The sequence below is a fragment of the Cupressus sempervirens genome, chromosome 11, assembly GCF_028749045.1.
Source record: "Cupressus sempervirens isolate cs-2001-9-10 chromosome 11, ASM2874904v1, whole genome shotgun sequence".
NCBI classification, from domain to species: Eukaryota; Viridiplantae; Streptophyta; class Pinopsida; order Cupressales; family Cupressaceae; genus Cupressus; species Cupressus sempervirens.
Window position 1 is genome coordinate 765,076,235 of NC_143128.1, and position 20,180 is coordinate 765,096,414.

The 20,180-nt window shown below is 35.2% G+C and overlaps 1 pseudogene; it reads left to right on the plus strand.

Annotated features, from left to right (window-relative positions):
- The first annotated feature begins 17,861 nt into the window (after positions 1–17,861).
- LOC149531850 (E3 ubiquitin-protein ligase PUB23 pseudogene) lies at positions 17,862–19,116 on the plus strand (annotated as a pseudogene).
- The last annotated feature ends 1,064 nt before the right edge of the window (positions 19,117–20,180 follow it).

Sequence of the window (20,180 nt, forward strand, 5' to 3'; positions counted from 1 at the left end):
AATTGAAATGTCAATCTTTCTCATTCATGACTCACTTGAGAATATAAAAAATTAGCACTATGCGATAGACAAAATTTAATCCAACAATAGACTCTTCAAGCAACAAATCATATAAGGATGTGGAAATTAAGACAAGGATAACACACATAGTCTATAAGGCATCTTATGTGTAATAGGTGCCATATTACCATGACTAGTAATTCCTCGATCCTTAAAGAATCTTTTAGTCAAAAGTGAATTAATAATTCTTACATTCATGAAATTTGACTTATGAATCCAAAAAGTATTACATAATTGAGGAATTTCACTTTTATATGGCAGTGAATGTGAATAAAGCCTTGATCAATATTGACCATATTTCAAATCTAAGAGGAATATATAACTATAAATTAAGGAAACATTTAATATTGAAATGTATAAACATCATGTAATAAAATATCTAACTATCTAAGGCCAATAACCATGTAACCTAATTAGATATGTCCCACCAATACCAACTCAAAAACATATTCTTGACAATTTTGGACAATTATCCCTAGTCCTTGAGACTTTGGTATATTATTAAATAAATTTTTTAAGCATGAATATCATTACCTATGAAATCAATAAAACACACTTGTGATGGATGAAGTGAAATAATGGAACAAATGATAATCAAGTACTAAGATAAAGAAGAGAGGAAGAGACCACTAGATACGTGAAACTTTGACTTCCTCATTAGCAAGGACTAGAAAAAGATGTTAGTAGTCGCCCAAGATCCCTCATAGGTTTGTAACATGTCTTAACATGTCCTATGAGCTCTATAAGTGTATAGGTTGTACTAGGCGTTGATAGGTAGATCATTTTGTGCAACAACAACCACAACTTCTAACAAGTAGTATTAGAGTTTTGTCATAGTTTTAAATCCATGACGGGTGCATTCAAAGATGTTGGAATGAAGATCTTTCATAGAGGGCCAACATCCCTCATGGGGTTCACAACATGGCTTTATACCTTCTATGGATTCTATAAGTGTAGTAGTTGTATTGGGTATTAATACCTATAAATATTTTGGTAGAATAAAGACCCTATCTTCAAGAGAAGGAATCATGTTATATTTCCTGAAAGGATTGCAAACCATCAATAGCTTTATTGGCTAAGAAGTTTGATTAGAATTGAACATGCATCTTATATTAAATCATATTATATTATTTCTAATAACTTTTCAATTTAGATTTGTCCATTCACCTTCTAATAAGAATGTAGATGGAGTGACCTTTCAACTTTCATGAAGATCTATAAGGAGGCTCAAGTTGAATTTAAGAATAGAATGATATGGACATAGATCTCATTTGTTGAGATTGTCAATTTGTATCAGATCTTATATAAAAAATTCATGGGGAAACATCAACCATGGGATTTCCCAACTCCTATAGAGTTCATGGGCATACATACATCTCATTCATGGGATAGCCCAACTTTTATAAGCTCGAACACACAACTCCTCCACAGGTGTGTCTAAATTTGATTGATTTGTAGGTATACATCTCACTTACAAGATTCTCCATAATTGTATGAAATTTTATTTAATATTATGAGTAAATTGAATTCTTGATATTGTTTATTATGTGTTTACAATACCATTATTTCTTCTTTTGATATTGTCCTCTAAATTGACAAAATGATTGAGATCAGTGGTATTAGAGCCAAGTTTGATCATTTCCATCTTCATGTGTGAGTTTTTTCCATATGAAGTTTGTTTCTTGGTCTACAGAAGAAGATCAAATATCTAACCAAAATGTAAGATATAGTGGAAAAGGAAGATCAACGGTTAAATATTGTCATTAAAGATAAATTCCATTGAATCCTTATGCAAAAAGACACCAGTTGGATTAGAGGAGAAAAGTTTTATATCTCCAAGAGATGTTGGTGAAGCCAAACTATAAATAAATTCATTTAACAATAGCAGGCCTTCATGATCCTATGATGCTTCAACTTCCAAAATCTCACTTTTGGATCTATTCCTCATGTTAACTACTTTCTAGGTAAAATTGGGTTTCCTCTTTGAAGGATACATTGTGTTTTGTGTTATTTGAATAGAGGTCCACAGAAATGCCTCCCATAGAGGCATCACAAAAAGAAAACATTTACATGGAAAAATTAGCAAAGTAGGTAGAGCGTTATGAAGAAATGGTGGAGTTCATGGATGTTGTTGTTGAGACCATTGATAGGACATTGTACGTCATTGGAGAACATGCTAATAGGGATGGAAAAGGCATGCAACAAGAAGTTGTAGATGGCATGGAGAAATGTATCATGTGTATGATGAGTTAGTGCAATATAAGAAGACCACAAGGCTATGGACAACATCAATCATCTTACTAAGGTAGCTCATGCTCATGGTCTTCTTGTTATGGGTGTACATCTTTTCGAGGTGGACACCATTTACCTCTCAGAGCTGGAGTCTTTCTCGTATTAGGAGGTCTTACTCTTCACATCGCTCTAGAGATGGCAAGAGGGGATCAGCTGGCAATGGGCATCATGATTCCATATATTGATCTTGTTCACTAGGAAGAGTTTCACAATCCCCTATGGCACCTAGAAAATTTCAACATTCAAATTCTCCTCGTTCAAACTGAAGATCACTTTCTGTTTCCTACTCATGGTTTGCTAATTTATCACCTTGCTGATGAAATAGCACTTCAACTTCCAAGATCTTCCTTATTTATCTTTGTTCTCACATTACATCTTCTGTGCCAAACTATATTACATGTGGCTTAAGGAGCTATTCATCAGCATTGAGGGTATGCAGATTCAAGCTAGTTTATTTATTGTAGCCTTTAGATGTCACATGATAAATGAATTCAGTAAAGATGCAAATTTTGATAGTCTAGTGTGAGATTTTCCTATTGGAAGCCAAAGAATACATTAAGGGAAGATGATTTTTCCATTTTTTCTACTTAAAGTGATCGAGATCATGACAACTTAGAGGGTATCTCCATACATGAACTTATCTCAGTATATCTATATTTCAAGCTACATGGTAGAATTATAATTTAGTATAAATCATGTAGAAGGTGATAAGGCAATGGGGCCCATTGCCCCATAAGAAAGGAGTAATGATAAGAATTGAACATGCATATTATATTAATTTTAATGACTTTTTAATTTGGAATTGTCCATTCAATTTCTAATGAAGATATAGATAAAGGGACCTTTCAACTTCCATGAAGATGTATAAAAAGGCTCAAGTCGAATTCAACAATAGCAGAGAAGGATATGGACATACGTCTTGTTTGCTAAGATTGCCAATTTGTATCAAATATTATATATGGAGTTCATAGGTAGACATCTCAACCATGGGATTGCCCAACTCTTATAGAGTTTGTGGGCATACATCTCATTCACAGGATAGCCCAACTTTTATGAGCTTGGACACATAACCCCTCCATGGCTTTGTCCAAATTTGATTGATTTGCAAGCATACATCTCACTTACAAGATTGTCCACAATTCTATGAATGTAGATGGAGTGACCTTTCAACTTCCATGAAGATCTATAAAGAGGCTCAAGTTGAATTTAAGAATAGAATGATATGGACATACATCTCATTTGTTGAGATTATCAAATTGTATTGGATCTTGTATACGGAATTCATGGGCATACATCTCAACCATAGAATTGCCCAACTCCTATAGAGTTCATGGGCATACATACATCTCATTCATGGGATAGCCCAACTTTTATGAGCTCAGACACACAACTCCTACATGAGTTTGTCTAAATTTGATTGATTTGCAAGCATACATCTCACTTATGAGACTGTCCACAATTGTATGAAATTATATTTAATACTATGAGTAAATTGAATTCTTGATATTGTTTATTATGTATTTACAATACCATTATTTCTTCTTTTAGTATTGTCCTCTGAATTGACAAAACAATTCAGATCAATGGTATAAGAGCCAAGTTCAATCATCTTAGAAGATTTTTATCATCTGGGGTTCGTGGTATTTCATGTTCTTCATCAATACATACACCAAAATTGATTTAACAACAAAGCATCTATTAGCTTGAGATCTAACATGATTTTGAATTTGCCAATAAATGGAAGGTATTCAAACTATGCAGAATCAGTTCAATGGTTATGTAACATATTGATCATGGTATGAGTTCAAAAGTTGAAATGGTATTATGTCTATTCCTATTCCATATGGATATCCTCTGAAAATTGTGCCAACATGACAAAAGGAAAGAGCTCAGTTTCTGTATGAAACCTGAAACAACAAGGATAGCTCAAGTTTGTAAAAGAACTCAATTCCTATCAATGTGAAGGTGGCAACATAGCTTGAGTTTTTCAGACCTATGGATACACAGCAAGCCATACACAACAAAGAGGAATAGTGGAGCCTGAAAGATAGAAAGAATATATTAGGTGTTTGAAGAGAGGAACCTGTAGATAAGAAGCTTGATAAAACAACAAGGAAGTGGGGTAGTTGATATGGAGAGGTGGCCTTAATAAGGATAAATAGGCTCAGAATTCACATAGAGGAAGAAGTTGTAAGGATACAAGAAGAGTACGAGTTTGATAAGTGAAAGGGGGCAACATATTAGAATGGTGAAAGGTGGTGGATTCTATTGTGTGCAAATATATAGATTGAGACCCGTAAAGGAGAATAGGATGTCAGACTCACTAAAAAAGGTGTATGCCATTATAAAGGAGAATGTCAGATGCAACCACATAATTTGTAGACAAGGTTTCTATAATAAAGCTTCAATTCAACGTGGCCTTTTATTGAGTCTCAGAGACTAGTTATGGTGCCCACTCCCCATAAGGATGCAGGAAAACCCAAAACAAGACTCAAAAGAGTGCCATTGCAATGTTGCCCACCAAAAATGCTAGATGTTGTTTAGTGTGGAGCCTGATTAGTCCCCAAATGGGAGATTGTTAGATTGTGGTGATTGATCAGGAAAGTACTATACATACTTCATAAATTTTTATCAAGATTTTGGTCTAACATGTAATTATTAATTATAACCCTAAAGTAGTAAAAGTACTTGTATAAAAGAGCTTAGGGTTAGGAATTTTTTTATATAGTTGTGATGCGAAATTGATTCTTGCAATGGTATTGAGCTATAAGGGATTACAGATTGTAATCAAGTTGTAATCACTAGAGATTGTAAAAATATTGGACTTTCTTTTTGGTGGACGTAGCCCAGGGATTGGGTGAACCATGTTAAATCTTGGTGTCTTGTGTTTTTTTCTATGTGATCCATTATTATCAATTATTGGTTATATTTTCATGTAATTTTTATTTATGTCCATGGTTTAATCCTAACACTACCTCTACAAAGGAAGTCAAGATCGAGCCGCAAGTCATTAGTGGTATAAAATGGTTGAAAGGCCACACAGGCATCTCATATAGCTGTAAAGATGAATATTTGGCTTCCATTTGTTATAATGGAAGTTTGATTCTTCATAATCTTATTTCTACAACAAGAGCTATAGAACTTAAATATCACATGCATAGGTCCTAAGGGCACTTGATTATTCTTGAACAAGCAGGCATGTTCAAGATTGTGACATTGGGAGATGAAGGGTTAGTACATCTTTGGGATACAATTGCTCACATTCCAATGGTTTCATGGACCAAACAACATTCAAAAACTAGCACAAGTGTTTGTTTTTGTCCTGATTTGACTGCAATGGTGAATATAACATAATGTGTTTGGGATGGTAGAATCATTATTGAGTATGTATCTTGTATAAGGTGATAAGACAATGGGGCCCATTGCCTCATAGAGGGGAGAAATGATCAGAATTGAACATGCATATTATATTAAATCATATTATATTATTTCTAATGAATTTTTAATTTGGATTTGTCCATTCAAATTCTAATAAGAATGTAGATGTAGTGACCTTTCAACTTCCATGAAGATCTATAAAGAGGCTCAAATCAAATTTAAGAACAAAATGATATGGACATACATCTCGTTTGTTGAGATTGTCAATTTGTGTCAAATCTTATATGCAGAATTCATGGGAAGACATCTCAACCATGGGATCGCCCAAGTCTTGTAGAGTTCTTGGGCATACATACATCTCATTTATGGGATAGCCCAAATTTTATGAACTTAGACACATAACTCCTCAATGGGTTTGTCCAAATGTGATTTCAATTTGTAGGCATACATCTCACTTACGAGATTGTCCACAATTTTATGAAATTATATTTAATATTATGAGTAAATTGAATTCTTGATATTGTTTATTATATGTTTATGATACCATTATTTCTTCTTTTGGTATTCTCCTCTGAATTGACAAAATGATTCAGATCAAAGTTAGTCATACTTTTTGATTTTCTTATATAATAATTTAATCTTAGATGAGGATAAACCTTTAAGTTGAAGCTAAACCTTATCTAAACTAAATGTTTCAATATTTATCTTTTCTATTAGACATTCACAGCTAGTAGAATTTGAAAAATTCATGCCAAATCTCACCATAAATTTTCAATTTCTTCTTAATAAATACCTTGGTAAGTATATTTGTCCCATTTCAAAGGAAGAAATTAGAAGTATACATAAAATAGAAAAGTTTTTCTATTTTGGGTAACACAAGTAAGACAACTAGAAAAGTAGGGATTTATATTTTGGATGACTAAATATGGAAGCCCTATAAAGTAGAGATTTATTGCTACATCACATATACTAACACAAGGTGACCATAAAATAGTAATGTCCATTGTTTTAGAGGAACCTTTGAGAGGGGAGTACAAAGTGTCAATTTTATCCATTTCAAAAGGGATTAGTGAACCACATAGCAAATATGCAAAATGAATAGTTTAAAATTGTCACTTAATCAAAATTGTCCTCTCTGTTTTCACATGCATATGTTCATTCCATCTACACAAACTAGAAATTATTTTGGTGAGAACTTTCTTATTTGACATCTTGCTTCAATCTTGACTTCATCTTGAATCACAATTTCTCATCTGGAATAATTAAACATTTATTGTCCCTTTCTTCCTTCTTCTACTAGAGATTAATGTTAATAACAGATGTGCGCACACACGCACACACACACAAAAACAAAAAAAAAATCAAAAAAAATCTTGAAGGATATGATATAACAATGGATGAAACCTTATCTTTAAGTGTAAGGTCTATACTCTATTTATTTGTTTTAATACTTAAATGGTTTAGATGTTTGTAAGTTTTTTTTTTTTTTCATTAATTTGATTTTAAATATTAGGCAAGTGGTTGGGTTATTTTGGAGAGGAGGATATTAGGATCATGGAAGATATTGACCATTACCATGAATTAATTTATAGTTGGGAAAGAAGTGGCCAAATATTTGAAGAATAATATTTAATATAAATTTCTAATCATTTGCATGAAATTAAGAATGTATTTTGGTGTATAACTGATTCTCCATGTACTAGTTCATTTTTCCCAATTTTTGAATAATTAATTTTCATTATTTGAATGTAATTTATAGCTAATCAAGTAATTATCTACCTTAAGTCAATCAATATTAAATAGTCCAAGAAGTAGTTTAAAAATCCGTAGAATTTTTTTCGCATCATGCAATCTAGTTAGGGATATCCCATTTTTTTTACATTACTCATAAAGATTTTTTCATGTAGTCTACAAGGTTTATTAGGAAAGACACACCCATTCCTACTTGATACAATTTTTATATCACTTCTATGCTTTTACATATTCTATGCATATATTTTATATATTGAAATCATTTACAAATCTTGTGCTTATTCAAACAACCACATGAGACTTACAAGCTTTATCAACCTCCTTACGAGCAACCACACTAGAAACAACAATTGGAAGACCAAGAGTCATAACTTAGAATTCCACAAATATGTCCCTCCTGGGATTTGAACCAAGGTCTCCACAATGAGAACTCATTGCTTCAACCAACTAAGTTAAACCCCTTGGACTTCTATGCATATATTTAAAAATTGTTGTAGGTATAATATCTACCAATAGTCTTCTACATCATTTTATACTTAGTGGATGTCTCTATATTAGTCTATTAACAAACCTCCCTTTCATTATACTATCATTGTATGGAGTCAAATGTGAATCTTATCAAGTTGGTATACAAGTATATATTTTTTCTTTCATTCATTCATTTGAAACTTCTACATTTGATATATAAGTATATAATTTGATAATAGAAAAATAGGCATGGAGAAACTACAAAATTCTTTAGAGTGATGAATATATGGAATTTTTTATGTTTAAAAAGAACATCCATCAAAATATATATTTTAGATGATTAAAGATATGTAGTATTTTCTTGAAGGAGACTATGTGTAGTAAGAGTAATGTGTAAATGTGTTGGATTATAATTTCAACACAATATTCCTAACAAGGTACAAAAATTTAAAGAAAATATAATTCTTTGTGTTGCACAAAACAAAAAGTGATCAATATAATATAGAAAAGTATGCTCAACAAATGATTCTTGAAATTACTTTCATAGATATAGAATATGGAATTAGAAGTTCATGAACATGATTTGTTCTTTTGAAGTTAGAGAGTTGGAAATATTTAGTAATTAATATAGTATGAGATGTGATAAAGATGAACCTTTGGAAAGTTATCAACATAAGTTTAAAATATCTTTGAAGAAGTGAATATAATATTTCTACTCCTTTCATATGGAGAAATGGGTGTTCAACTCTATCAAGACCCTTGATCTAAATTATAGAGCTTGAACTGCTAAGATGGAAGAGTTCCAAGACAGCGTGCTCAAAGGAAATAAGAAGGGGAAGGAGGGGAATTTAGGAAATAATGACAAAGGACTGGGGAACTGAAGGCAATTGGACAAAATTGAAAACTTTGTCAAAGGAATCATCAATAATTACTAGGAGATAATGGTGACCTCTCTAGAATGCTTTAATAGGTTAGTGCGTAAAGTAGACCAAGATGCAAGGGCTATGCTAGTTGTTGATCTATAAGCAAAAAATGTTTTGGGGTAGGCTGGTGGCCCAAAAAAATATACAAGGTCTAGCATGAACAAAAAGAAGGTAAATGACCCCTCTCCAAATTTGTTGGAGATTAAGAATGAAGCTTGTAAAATGAAAGAGATCAAGGAGGAGTTGGGTGTGGCTATCAAGAAGTTAGCATGATTTTTGGTGTCCTGGTTTAGCTTTTTTTTTTTGTTTCATTATTTAGTGCTTTTAGTTGTTTAGGTGTGTGTGGTTGTCAGTAGTTGGTTGTTAAGTTTTGCTATAGGGATGTTGGTTCTATCTAGCTCTGAACTACTTTGAGGTTTTATTGTTATATCTCTTGTAATAACTTTATGGAGTTTGAGTTCCCTTGAAACCTATTTTATTCTTTTAATTGAAAATATTTGAACAAATAAATACATACAAAAGTTACTTTGATCTCCTTATTAAAATCAATTGATTTTGTAAGAATTTGCCTTAGAGAAAAATTCACCTAAGATCAAGGAGCACAAGCACAAGCACAACAATAGACCAAGAGTACGATCAATATGAGAATGCTCACTATTATATTGGAAGCATGTACATACACACTAGGAGAGCCAATATATAAAGGCCTCTAAGATGCATCTAGAATGTGTCTAGAATGTACTAGGATATAAGCATGACAACTAAGCACATATCCTCCACAATAAGAGGGTAAGCATGACAAGGTGTCTAGAATGTTGTAGACACCATGTACTCAAATAATGTGCTAACTCCTAAGTGTAGACACCATGTGCATAATTAGAGTGCAAACCCCTATGTTGTCAACATGACAACTCACAAGTGTATGCATACTCCAAGGTGACTAATAAATAATAAATAAAATATGCATTAACCTAAGTAAACTTAAGTAAGTGTAAATAGTAAATACTTATTTAAACCAACAGATTTTATTAATATTGATTTATCTTGAAATATATAATAAATAAATATTCAAGAGATATAGGTTAATGGGTCTCAATCTTAGCTATTTGACACCTTTTTAAACAAAAAAAATTAAACCAAATTATCTCAAACTTAAATTAAACTCTTTTTTGTGTAACTCCCATAAGAAAACTCTGCACCTAAATTTATTAAAATAAAATAAAAAGGCACAAAATAGCTAGGCTTGAATAAAACCTAGGAACTAGATTAATCTATATATAATTATAAATATAAATGTCAACACCAAAAACTCAAGGGGATATGATGCTCTTTAGCTTCTCTCAAAAATAACTACTAAAGTAGCCAAAGCTAGGAAAACCGCCTTAATTTGTGTTTTGTCTATAAATAAAAATAAGTACCACATCGTGGCTTGTATTTATCATCTAGTTTAATTAACTAGAATATTTTAAAGAAATCAATTAATAGATTTAAAAGAAAATTTTTATTAATTGTAATAATATGATTTAATATAATTTAATAAATATGTAATACTTATCAATATTTTGATATTTTAAAATAAAACTTTTAGAGAATTTTTTTTAAAAAGATTAAAAAATTAGCATTTTTAAAAAGATATTTTTTTCAAAAAATATTTTTTTTCATATTTTTAAATGGAACTTTTATATATTCAAAAATAAAATTTTTAAATATAAAATTATTTATAAGTCAAAATATATTTTTTAATTTATCATTTGCTATTATAATTTAATTGTATTTTAGTTGCATCTTTTATTTAAATTGAGAAATTATTAAACATGTTTTATATTTTTTAAATATATGTACAACCTAAAATATCATCTTATAATAGAAGAAGTGCTTAAAATTCATCTTGAAATTGGCTCTTAGAAGACTCCATGTAAAATAAAATTTAATAATTTTACAACTTAAAAATCTCTTATATGGCAAACTTGTAGTTTTCTTGCGTATGACTCTCTATATGAGCTTTCCTTCTATAGTTTCCACTTGGCACACCACATTTACTGTCGGAGTTTTTAGGCTAGGATATAATGGACTCAGCTAGCAGTGAACTAGTTGTTTCTAGTGTTCATGCTGATGTTTTGGATTACCATGGTGCCACCACAAAAAAAAATGCCCTCGCAAGTTTGTCTCAAAGGATTTTCATGAGGTAATCCTGATATTATCCTTCCTTTACAAGAATTTGATGATGCATGTGACTGTTAGAACAACATACCTTGATAGGTTATTTTGTGGGTAGGACTCCTCTAGAAACTATGCTCCAAGAATGGGTTAACAAGAGTTGGACTCCTCATGGAGTCCACCTTGACACTATGCAAAACCTTACCAAAGGTTTTTTTATTTCACTTCACTAACCTGTCGGAAGCAGATGCGGTCTTTAACAATGGACCTTGATTTATGCATTCCTCTTTGCTTGTATTTGAAAAATGGTCATGAGACTTCATAGTCTTTGATGATAAAAAGCTTAGGGTTCCTGTGTGGGTTGAGTTCTGAGGTTTACCCTTGCCATGCTAGCCTTTCATTGATTCCATTGCTAAAACCCTTGGCAAAGCTATTACAAAGGAACTTGAGAAATTTTTTAATGCTCACCCATAGAGACATGTTTGCATCAAGGTTGATCTTTCCAAGGATCTTAAAGATTTTGTGGAAATCTCGATTGGGGCTCAAACCTTCTCTCAGAAGGTGCTCTATTTGAACCTCCCCAACACTTGTTATAGGTGCCAGTCCGCAGAATACAAGATCAGGGATTGCCCTTTGGCTATGCCTAGGGTTAAGCCCATGCCAAAATAAGTGCCTGCCAAGCAAGCCGATGGGAAAAAAGAAGGGAAAAATGAAGAATGTGTTATTTTTGGGTGCAAGGTAAAGGCTACCTTGAATCCCTTGCCCACTAAATAGTCCTACGCAGTGGTCATCGCAACTCCTCCTATCCCATAGGAGCGTTAATTCTAGCTAGTGTAGGGATGCAAGTGGTTTCCACAACACTTATTTTAGGGGTTTTGTAGGGGATTAAGGTGGCCGCTAGGGCTTCTGCCTTAGCTGTGGTTCGTACCCCTCTTGTTGCTTCTTCCATAGTGCTACAAGAAACATGGTGTCCTCTTGGACATGCAGAGATACCAGAGGTGAAACAGTAGGTTGTAAGTTCAAAAAAATTTCCTTCTGACTTTCACCAGGTTTCTACCTTCTTGTAGAATAGTTACTCCTCTCTTGAGGACAAGGATGATATGGAAGAATTTTCATGAATTTTTTATCATGGAATGTTCGAGGTCTTATAGACCTCTCTAGAAAGTACTATGTTTGGGATACCCATCATAGACTTGGTAATTTAGATTTTCTTTGTCTGCAAGAAGTTAAGATTTCTAGTTACATGCTCTCTTCTACATGCCACGTCATTGGTAGAAAGGAGTTATGTTTTCCTCTTAGCACGAAGCTCGCTGAGGTGGTGTAGTTACTCTCTTGCCACCTCGTCTTCATTCTGCTATTATTTTGTACGGCTCTGACCCTAGGCATATAATTATTTGGCTTTTGCTTTCCATTAACAAGCATTCTTTTGGAGTCATTAATGTTTATGTTTCCAATGATGCTATGGAAAGATCCCAGATGTGGGGCTAGTTGGCTAACAACTTGCCTCCAGCTACTTGGGTTATGTGTGGTGACTTCAATATGGTTGAAGTGGCCTCTGACAAAGAAAACATTCTACCCTTTCGATGGATAGTTGGGGAAAGGGAAGCTTGGTACTACATGCACAATAAATTGGGCCTTTTTGAACCCAATATCAACCATCGCAAAGATAGTGGGGTTTGGCACACTTGGTCCAACTTTTGAGCTAGGTTTGATCGCATTTTAAAGCGTATCGATCATGTCATGATTACTGTACAGTCTTTTTTTTTTTTTTTTTGAGGATCAACATTTACCTATCATTCCCCTACCAAATGTGATGTTATCTAACCTCTATCCCATTTATTTTGTCATTTCATGGCAAACAGCTATCCCAAAAGTTGCCAACTCTTAGTTCTTCCTCGACACATCTATCCTGATGCATGCTTCCATTGCACATATATCCTACATGTCTAGACTTTGGAGCCACATCTATATTCTTAGTAGGGATGGATTCAATGGTGGAATAATGCCATTTCTAGAACTGCTCATTTTCTACACATCTATGGGTGCTAGTTGGCAGTTTTCAGAAATCGATCATATGAAGCCAACACTTTCGCACTCAAAAAAGCCTCTGAGGCTCTCACCCTTAATCCATTTGATGTGGATTTGCAAATTCAGCTGGCCAAATTTTTCCGTGACAAACAAGTTTTTGATAACTATGCCACTCGAGGATCCCAAATCAAAGCCCATCTCCACTAGTTGGAGATTGGCGATAAAGCTTCACAAGAGTTCTTGTAGGCTCTTTGTGCTTGTCATACCAATGTTGGGATTAAAAAGATCAAACAAGGCACTATTGTTCTTTCCAATTTCCTTAACATCCTGCAACCATTTGTTCATCACTATGAGAACATTTTTGCTTCATAGGGAAATTCGGTTGCTCAAGAGGAAGCTCTCAAAAAGTGTATTTCTTTTACTCCAAACTGCTTAGCAGTTGAGCAATGTGCTTTCTATGAGCAACTTATTTCCCTTTGAGACCTTAAACAAGTGGTTTACTCCATGGCTGATGACAAATCCCCTAGATGTGATGGGTTTCCTTGTGAATTTTACAAACACCTCTGGGAGCATATAGGTCCTGACCTACACAAAGTTCATCTTGAAGCCTATCATTCTAGAAGCTTAGGAGCCATTATAAATAAAAGAAATATCAAGTTCATACCTAAAGCTAGTGATCCAGATGACATTTGCAATTGGAGGCCCATTACCCTTCTAAATGTGTCTTATAAGATTATTGTTAAGGTACTTTCTCTCAAAATCTGGCACATGTTGCCTTTAATTGTGTGCCCTGAGAAAATAGGCTTTATTAAGTCCAGATATATTGACAACATTATTTCTGTCTGGGAAGGCATGGAGTAGGCTCAGAAGGCCATCTTTCTTAAGATTGATTTTGCTAAAGCCTATGATTGCATTGAATGGCCTTTTATTTTGGCTATGCTCTAGGCTTTGGGTTTTGGTCCCACTTTTATACAGTCCATGGAGATGCTCTTTGGTGATGCTAATGCTTGCATTACCATCAACAATTCACAATCAGAGACTTTTGGCCTTCTTCATTCAATTAGGCAAGGTTTCCCTTTGGCTCGACCGCTTTATGTCCTTGTTGTTGAAGGTTTTGGCTATCTACTAGCTCATTTTGTGTCTTCTGGATTGGTTTGTGGCATTTCCTTGCCCGAATCATCTTCACAGTTAGTCAATGGTCACTTTGTGGATGGTTCCTTTCTCACTCTGTTAGAGGACAAAGAAAATATCAACATTGCTTTAAGTTACCTGAACACATTCTGTCAAGCCTCTAGATTTGCCATTCAATGGCATAAAATGCTCTACTTCCACCAGTCATTCTTGCTAGAGCTCCACCTTGACTCAGCCAACTTGAATGGAAATGAGTTACGCATGGGGAGATTTTTCACTTTCTTGGCATTCCTTTTGATTTCCAAGCTTCACCTGTTGAACTTTGAATGTTGTGCTTGCCAAGATTACCAAGAAGCTTGATTATTGGATTACAAAACTGATCTCCCTTGCTGGAAAATTTTAAATTTTCTCGAAGGTTCTTGCGGCTACTCATGTTTATTATTCTTCTTGTTGGGCTCCCTCCAAAGCTTCTTATTAGAAATTGGAAAGATTGCTCAAGGATTTTCTCTGGGCTTCTAGTTCTGATCATCATGGGTTTCACAAAGTTGCCTGGGATTTTTTTTGTCTCCCAAAAGAATCTGGTGGTCTTGGCCTACTTTCCACATAGAAACAAGGCCTTGCACTTTGTGCTAAATGGATTATTCATGCTATCACTAGAGATAAAGCCTAGAAAATTTTGGTTTGACATTGCATATCTTTCGGCTTTCCTATCAATAGGCCTGCTTGGAAAGGGATTGGTTTCCACACCCTTCTCAGCATGCATGAGCTAGTGACCATACAAGGCTCGTTTGTCATCAAGAGCATATGGAAAGATTAGGAAGCTATTAAGCCTTGGCTTCGCTGGGCTGGTGATGAGTTTTGCAATGGCCTCTCCTTGAATCAATAAAACATTTGGTGGTCTCCCCTATTTTCCATTCAGGGTACTCCCCTTGCCAAGATTCAAGGTGGTAGTGCTCTATATTTTTTCAAATGAGCCATTAGAACTCCCAAGGACCTCTTCTCAAGGGTTTCCATGGGTTTTAGATCCTGGAAAGATATGCAAGTCCAATACTGCCTTATCCATTTAGATCGGTAGACTTTTGACCTATTGATATATTCAATTCTAGTCCACCGAATTCATAAAGTGGGTATTCAGTCTGTTTGACCTTAGTGGCATGATTGGTAGTGGTATCCTGCCACTCCATTTTCCAATTATAAGCCAAGTTTAGGATATAGATGGCTTTCACCTCATCTTCTAATGGTAGACATGCTCAACCAAAGATGGCATTTGCAGTCTTCTCTTTCTCAATGGAGAAAATGTTTTGATACCATTTGGAGTGCTATAACAGAACCCAAGATTGCCCATTTTGCTTAGTGCCTTGCCTTCCAAGGTCTTCCCTTTGGGTTTTAGCTGAAGCATATTGGGGTTCTAGATCCTAGATGCCCTTTTTGTGGACAATCAGAGTCATGATTTTTTCAAACCATTTAGGCCTGGACCTTTTTCTTGGCATATGATTCTATTGGGTGATTCTCTGAGAATCCCTAAAAAATTCACCCAAATTTGGCATACTTTTAGGATGGAAATTTTGTTTACTCTACAGAAAGATAGGAATTCTGTTCTCTTCACACACATTTATTTGGATATCAATATTGTCATGTACACTAAGGCATGCATTTGTAATAATGTAATTATGCAGATTCAAGTGCAAGCTAACAAAGTTACCCTTGAGGTAGCTCACCTACAACAGCTATTGAACCACTGGGGCAATGCCCCCTGCACTATTGCTAGAGTTCCTCCTGATGCCTAGATGCCTCATGGCTGCCATCTGTGGCACCATTCTTTAGGAGGCCACTCGCACACCCCGCACTCCCAAGCGGGCAATGGTGGTGGATGTCCCCGGCTCCTCCTCCTAGTGCTCATTGGGTACTTTTTGGGAAATGGCCTTGCTTGGATCTGGTGATTTCTCCTCTGCGGTCAGAAATCAAAGATGCAGAGGATGCCACTGATCCTCCTGCTGCTACTACTAAATATGGTTGGACTGTTCCCAGCCCGCCCCCAAATCCCAAAGATGATTGGGGCTTCCATGACAGAGATGAATCACCACCTTCGGTTAGCATTGCTTTGGTCACCTAAGGTTGCTTTCTATATGTTTTTTTTTATGAATAGTTTATGATTCCAGCTGTGGCCGTGTGTTTGTATTCTGGTTGTGGCCGTGTGAACTTATTCGCGGGGTGATCTTGTATCCCCCAGCCCTTTTTTGTGAATTGTATTCTTAGTATATTTTGATTAATAGAAAATGACTATTCATAAAAATAAAAAAATGAAAAAAATAAAAAATACTTACATTTAATTGGTTGAAATATAAAATATTAATAACAAATTAAGAACAACATTGCAATAATATTAACCTACTGCAAATACAATAATAAGCGACTCGGCAAAAAAAAATTCAATTATAATTTGAAATAAAACGATAGAAACTTGAATGGAACACTTCTTCTCGTTTCGATTGAAATAGTAAAAGAGTGACATTTGTAAAAGCAGCGATTGAAGATTTCCTATGGATTTGGCTAATAACATATTAGATAATCAAATGGCTACCTTATCTCAGAATTTCCTCCCATATTCATGGTGTTCGAGATATTCAATAGTCAGAAATTTAATCGCAACTCTCCTAAATAATATAACCAAAACTATTTAGTCAACAGTTTAAAAAAGAAAGTACTTTATCAATTGCTTGTCTTTCAAAGTTCAAAGGCATTGTGATCGTGTATAAAATTGAAATACTGTTACCAGTAATCGTCATTCCATTCACACTCGTGGTGGCGTAGATATTTGGGTTGATTAAATTATATTAAGCCATGCAATGGTATGTATGTCATTGAGATTGGAACTCTCTCATAAATTACTTAATAAAGCAAAAATATATATATCCGTATCGGAAATTTTAAAATTATTAGCGCCCACATTATAGGATAAATTCTATCATTCTAATACAACTTCAGACATGTATTTTATGCTATTTCTGAAGTAACTGTTTTACTTAATCAGATGCGTTACGCAATTTACTATTTTAGTATATGGATGGGAAATATCTAAAATATCAGCGCCCACCTTAAAAGATAAGTTCTGCATTCTAATAGAACTTTAGACATGTAGTTTTTGCTAAATCTGAAGTAATTGTTTAACTTAATCAGATGCGTTACGCAATCTACAAATTTTATTATTATCAAATATTCTTAAATAGATTAGTTGTCGTTGACACGTCGAAGCTTATTTATTTTCACGCAGTTGTGGATTTCTCTTTCTTAAGAAGATAGACTTTCTTTTTTAAGAATCGGTCAAATGTGCATGTGAAAGCTGAGTGGATGTATATTATTGCCTGAAATGTTTCTATCATGTTAGATTTGACTTTGTATCAATCACCGCATCTTTTGTAAGGCTGGAAGGATTGTGCTTATAAAGAATAAGCGCGTAGCCGTTCCAATATAGCTAATAATTATAATGTCCAAGGCAAAACAGCTCATGGGTGAAGCATCTCCACTTTGTTGACCGTTGTGAGGGCCTGCCACTCTTTAATTCTCATCTGTCCTAATTTAGTTGTACCAATTATATCACCCCGAAGGCGAAGAGCCAAATTATTCAGCGCCGAGACCATCAGATTCATTATTTGCAACAGGAGATCGAGAGGAATGGAAGGGGAGGTGGAAATTCCTTCCTACTTTGTGTGTCCAATATCACTGCAACTCATGCGGGATCCCGTGACTCTGTGCACGGGCGTCACCTACGAGAGAGAAAGCATTGAGAAGTGGATTTTGACGATGGGGAACAACACTTGCCCTGCCACAAAGCGAATCCTGGTCCTGCATATTGATGATGATCAAGTAGAGCTCATACCGAACCACACCCTGCGCCGCCTTATTCAACAATGGTGCATCGGCAACTCCTCACTCGGCGTGCCGCTCGTCGCCACACCAGAGCCGCCACTGGACAGTGATCATCTCAATCAATTGATTCGAGACATCGGGACGTGGCCACCGCCGCCTTTCCGATCGAAGGCCTTGAAAAATCTGATATCTCTGGCGGAGAAAAGCGAGAGCAACAGACGGTGCATCGCTTCGTCTGAAGCACCGGCTGCTTTGATCTCTCTCGTTGAAAGCCAATCTGCGGAAGACGATGAAACGGGCTGCGCTTACGACGTTGCGGTGGAATATTGCGAGGAAGCGTTGGGGGCTCTTCACTCTCTGATTCCGTTGCAAGACGGGACGTTAGAGTCGTTCGCCAGTGCAAAGTGCCTGGCTTCCGTGGCCGCCATTCTCAAGAGAGGCACCTCCAAAGCTCGCTTTCACGCAGCTCTGCTTTCAGAGACGGCGTGTAGCAAAGTTGCTGAACGGTTTGTTATGAACGCGAGCGATGATTTAATCGAAGGGCTGCTGGAGGTGTTAACGGAGGAGGTATGCGAACAAGCTACTGTTGCTGCCCTTGGGGTGTTAACGGCGATAACCATGAACAGCAGGAGCAGCAGAAAGAAAGCCATCGAGGCGGGGGCCGTGTCTGCGCTGATAGAATTGCTTCCCGATCAGAGTCCCGAGAAGAAGAAGAGCTGCGAGAGGATGTTATGTCTTCTGGATGTGTTGTGTGGATGTGCAGAAGGGAGGGCCGCCATGGCTGACCACGCAATGGGCATCCCTGCGGTGTCTAAGAAAATCCTTCGAGTTTCTGAATTGGCCAGTGAGAAAGCTGTTCGGATTCTTTGGTCGCTTTGCCAATTTTCTTGCTCCGGCCATGTTATGACTGAGATGTTGCAAGTTGGGGCCGTGGCAAAGCTTTGCCTTCTCCTGCAAGTCGACTGTGGCGCCAAGACAAAGAGCAAGGCAAGGGAGATGCTCAAACACCGTCGTAACTTCTGGATAAACTCGCCTTGCGTTCCCACGTGGATCTTTTGATTGTGAAGATAGCAGTTTCAGAGAATTGTATACTTAACAACATTTTCATAGAATTCCTAACGAAACAATTACAGATGAATATACAAAACTTTCTCATTTCATGAAGACCGCACTATTCGACGTTTTAGTTTTTCCTCATGCCATTTGGTACGTGCAGGTTCGATTTTAATATTGTCTTAAACACAAATATATCTGACGGTGTGATAGACAACGAAATCGAAGTTTTTAAGCTTTTGCTACAATGTACTCGCATACTACTTTTATATTTATGCTCCTGTGAGTTTCTAGGAAACCTCTAGATCAATCTTTTTCTGTAAGGTTATACTGAAAAGTAGTTATTTAAGAGTTGTAATCATTAAAATTTCATCTCCGACTAACTATTTATCTCACTTGCATTTAGTTTACATAATGCATTAGGATTTTATATAACTATTTTATGTGATATGTGTGCTGGTCTCATAAACAAGAGATACATAGTAGATAAGTGTTGGAAAAAGGAGTTACGGTCACGATTATGAATGAATTAAAGTGCTCATTAAATAAATGTTTTAAAAACATTTAATATATAAATATTTCTTCTAAAATCTACATGACTAGAAGTTAAATTAAAAAATGAAAAACTTCTACAAATGAAGGAATTACTATATATTCTTCAATGTAGTGAAAATCATGTTTATTTTTCTAGGCATGACACATATCATCTTTACAAGTTTTAAATGTTTAATCTGATTTTTGAAAGAAACATCAAAATAATTTATATAATGCAAGAATTTATTCTTCATAAGAAAACCATTACAAATGTGAGTTATCTACAATCAAAGATAAATTCAAATATGGAGAAAATAAAAAACTACGATGACACCTTTTGCAAACCCCCAAAAGTGATACAAAATAATTTAAACATGAAAGTCTTGAAATGAAACAGTGTCCACTACATCAGACACACCCATAGCCAAAACATCACAAAAACCTAGCACCAAAAAACTAGCTCAAACAAAACATGAACTGATCGACAACAACAGATTTAAAAGACAAAACACATAGGAGAAAGAGACTAAACTTACT